A 3829-nucleotide genomic window follows, 5' to 3' on the forward strand; every position below is an offset into this window, starting at 1 on the left:
AATAATTCAGTTATTATAAATGAATTATTGAAACTGTGAAATAATGTTTGGTAATTCAATCACTGATTCATTTGTTAATAAGTAAATAGTTAAAATTGTTAATAGACAAAAATATCATCGAAATGAATTATTTTACAGTTTGAAGAATAATTCATTTGAAACAATTGAATTATTTCTACAATATTTCTAGACATTATTTAATAATTTTCACAACTTTTACATTACGATTAAACAATTAAATTAATCAAAGTCATTTCTCTGAAGTAACGTTGTTCAACATTCTTATTATTAAATTATTAATCAGTTAAGAGAAAATTTATTGTTTAATTGTTGCAAGTAAATTATTAGAAACATTAGGTATTGTTTAAACAATTAGAATATTCAGAAATTTTATTTAAAAATTCACTTTGAAAGTTTAATCGATGTGCACACGATGAAGGTTCAACTTATTATGATCTTTTTCCTGTTCGACCTTCAGGTAAAGTCAGTGATGCACAGCAAGTGGTAATCTTTGTCAACGCTTTCCAAACAACTTTTTCTATTCAGTAGTCAGTAATTTTTGTTTTTCATAGCCTTTTTCTGTCTTGTTGCCTCTTTTTATTGTTTCATAGTTGCTTCCATTAACTGAAGGCAACAATAAATACTGTAATTTCTATATTTTTTTACAAAGTGAAACTACGTTTCGCACGGTTAGTCTTTAACTTATAATTATTGTTGAGACGTACTAAATTTATACTCAATTGATCAAAGTCTGTGACATGTAATACTAATTTATGTAGAAAATACTTACATTACAGTCAAGATATACTAAATGCCAATTTATAAGTCTGTAACACTAATTTATGTAGAAAATACTTATATTACAGTCAAAGATTAAATTGATCGTTTTCATAAGAATAGCTATGCAAATAAGAAATCGTTCACATTTAATTTTCAATAATTTTCGATGTAGATGTAACATTATTTCACAGACGAATAAAATGTTAATATTGACATATACGTATAATATATAACACATAAATATAACATAATACAATATATAATTTGGAAATATAATAATTTTTTTCAGTATTATGTGTGTATATATTTTTATGTAATTAAGATTTTTTATTTTTTATGGATTTTTCAAATCCTTCAGTTTTTCAGCGGCCGTTCTACATTTAAATGGCCGCAAAGAGAGGCTTTTATCATCGTTAATTAGAATATCATGTCAAGAGGGCCAAGCAGGGCAGTACCGACAATTAGACCAACGATATCGCCACTACGGATTTCCAGTTGATCCATTTTGCTTTGCCAAACTCCCGGAAACTTGGTGTGAACGAGATGGCCACGGAATTTGGAACGAGCTGGTCCGTGTTCGTTCGCGACACGATGATCGAAATTATACATTATAAACCCCAGAGTGAAACGAGGTTTGTAATATTCACTTTTTATCGGGATTTTTCCGGATTTGTATTTTCAGACTGATTTCTAATTTATCAGGCGTTATTTCATAGAAATCCACCGTGCGAGAAAAGAAATACATATCTGTAATAAAAAGAAATCTCACATTTTCTCCAATTTTCGTAGAACAAGAGGGATTGCACGAGGAAAGTGTAGTATGAAGTAAATCTCGCGACTAAAAAGTGCGAAGATTATAGACCAGAACAGAATTCAAACGACGTTGAAAGAAGAGGAAAGAATTGGAAACGAAGCGGAGAAGGTCCGCTGGAAATTTACTTTCAACAACTCTCTCTCTCTCTTTCTCTTTTTCTCTCAAAGAAGGAGATCTAACTTATCCAACTGTCCAAGCATTTTTCGCAGGGAACACAAAAATCTGGAAAATCGAAACGACCATCGTGACCGTGGTTTTCGATCATCAGCTCTCGTCAAAGATCGTTCGAGGTTGAATATTTGCCGAGAATTCCGCCGAGGATTCGCCCTCGGGCACGTTCGCTGGCCCGCGAAAATATTCGAATATAATATATTATATATTATGTTATCACTTTATTACGATTATATACGTAGTTCTTAGCTTGATGTCGTTTTATAAAAATTAAAATTTGGAAAACGATATCAATTACCAAGAGCCACCACGGGGAGGTGACTACTACTGACTGGTCTCATTACAGTGTATTGTAAATCAGTACTGTTTTATACATTTGTCACACGAGTCACGATTTACACTTGTATTGAATTTAAGTAATTTGTTAAAAAGGGAACAGATAATCCGTAAAATAATAAGTTTGACCAATCTAAAATATGGAATAAGTTTGACTAATTTGAAATATAAATAAACATTCTTGTTTAACAAATTAATAGCAAACGACAAAATTGTTTTGCTAATTATAAATTCAAAGAGAAATACTGAAAGTATCTAATAATATTTAAGTAGCAATAGTATTGTTAAACTAATATTATCTGTGAACATCCAGAAATATAACGTTGCATAAGATTCATATAGCTCGTCTGTAATTATCATAATTACCAAGTTATAATTATCGATGGTAATTATCAAAGTATATCTTGTACGATACAATCTCGTGGCAATTGAATTCGTATTCATGTTCAAATAATCATAAACAAGTATTAACCTGTTTAATTAAGCTCAATGTTATTTTCTAAGACGGATCATTTGCGACCCTTGGTTTGTGGGATCGTTTCTATCTTCGCGACAATTAAAATAGAATATAACGGAAAAGAAAGTTTGAGCTCGAAAGTTATGCTTAGAATTAATTTTTGTAAAAATTCAGCATCGATTCGAAGATATGGAACCATCTGTGTTCGAGCTGAGTGATAAATAATTCCTTGAAAACATTGGATGTTGGCTAGTATGAATTAGCTAGGCATATGAGAAAAATAATGAAAAAGATTGATGGAAAATTTTTGGAGGCTATGGTGCTATTTCATTTGATTGATAATGTTCGCTATGTATGAAGAAACTCTTATGTATGGAGTACAACAAATAGTACGAACATAATTTTTTCTAATGTGATTAACATATACACTGTCAAGCCCAGTGATGTACCAATTTCTTCTCATAATCACTTTATTATCTCTTTGGCTACAGCAGATTTTACGTACTGTACGTGCGGATGACATCGTCTTACTAGCATACGAGGAAAAAGAAATGAAGGAGATAATGAAAAGAGTAGAAAAGTATCTGGACAAGAAGAAGCTGCAACTGAATGAGGAAAAGTCAAAGATAATGGTGTTTAGGAGAGGAAGGAGGAAGAGAAGGAAAACGGACTGGAAAGGAAAGCCGATTGAGGAAGTGAGAGAGTTTACGTACTTAGGCTATGTGCTGAAAAGCAACAGTAAAAGCATATAAGACATCTAGCAAAGAAGGCGAATGTGACGATGAGGCTCACCTGGGGAATAGGGGAGAGAATTTTCAAGGACGACTTCATAAGGAGAATGAAAATTTTTGACAGCCTGGTCACAGGAGTGATGGTGTATGGTGTAGAAGTCTGGGGATGGAAAGAGATCGGAGAACTCGAAAGAATACACAAAAAGTACATAAAATGGACGCTAGGACAGAGGAACACCTGATTATATGGTATTGGAGGAAGCGAACAGAACGAAAATGAAAGTAATGCAGGCAAAAAGAGCGATGGAGTATGAAAGAAAAATTGAGAGGGATAGAGAAGAAAGCATTGTCAAGGAGTGTTTGAACGAAAGAAAAGCAGAGAAGGGGATTAAGGAAAACCTTAAAGACAGGACCATTTTAAAAAATGCGACTTCAGCCAGGAAGGCGTAGATTTATTACGGAGAGAAGGAAAAAAGGCAGGCGAAGTTCTACGAAACAGAGAGATAGAAGTGGAGAAACAAATGCACTGGACCAGAATTA

At 32.7% G+C, this 3829-nt stretch overlaps 1 long non-coding RNA gene across 1 annotated transcript in view; it reads left to right on the forward strand.

Annotated features, from left to right (window-relative positions):
• Positions 1-3249: 3249 nt before the first annotated feature.
• Positions 3250-3829, forward strand: part of LOC122534870 — an 18931-nt gene continuing 18351 nt past the window's right edge. The window contains exons 1-2 of the long non-coding RNA XR_006308009.1: positions 3250-3261; positions 3730-3735. This is a non-coding gene — a long non-coding RNA (uncharacterized LOC122534870). The remainder of the gene's footprint in view (positions 3262-3729; positions 3736-3829) is intronic.

Source organism: Frieseomelitta varia, unplaced genomic scaffold, assembly GCF_011392965.1.
Source record: "Frieseomelitta varia isolate USP_RPSP 00005682 unplaced genomic scaffold, Fvar_1.2 scaffold_646, whole genome shotgun sequence".
Lineage (NCBI taxonomy): Eukaryota > Metazoa > Arthropoda > Insecta > Hymenoptera > Apidae > Frieseomelitta > Frieseomelitta varia.